Source organism: Physeter macrocephalus, chromosome 16, assembly GCF_002837175.3.
Source record: "Physeter macrocephalus isolate SW-GA chromosome 16, ASM283717v5, whole genome shotgun sequence".
Lineage (NCBI taxonomy): Eukaryota > Metazoa > Chordata > Mammalia > Artiodactyla > Physeteridae > Physeter > Physeter macrocephalus.
Window position 1 is genome coordinate 102,702,068 of NC_041229.1, and position 267 is coordinate 102,702,334.

Genomic DNA, 267 nt, shown 5'->3' on the forward strand with positions numbered 1-267 from the left:
TGGTGTTAGGGAGTGTTCTAATTTCATTCTTTTACATGTAGCAGTCCAGTTTTCCCAGCACCACTTATTGAAAACACTGTCTTTTCTCCATTGTATATCCTTGCCTTCTTGTCATAGATTATTTGACCATAGGTGTGCAGGTTTACCTCTGGGCTTTCTATTCTGTTCCATTGATTTATATTTCTGCTTTTGTGCCAGTACCATACTCTTTTGATTACTGTAGCTTTGTAGTATAGTCCAAAGTCAGGGAGTCTGATTCCTCCAGCT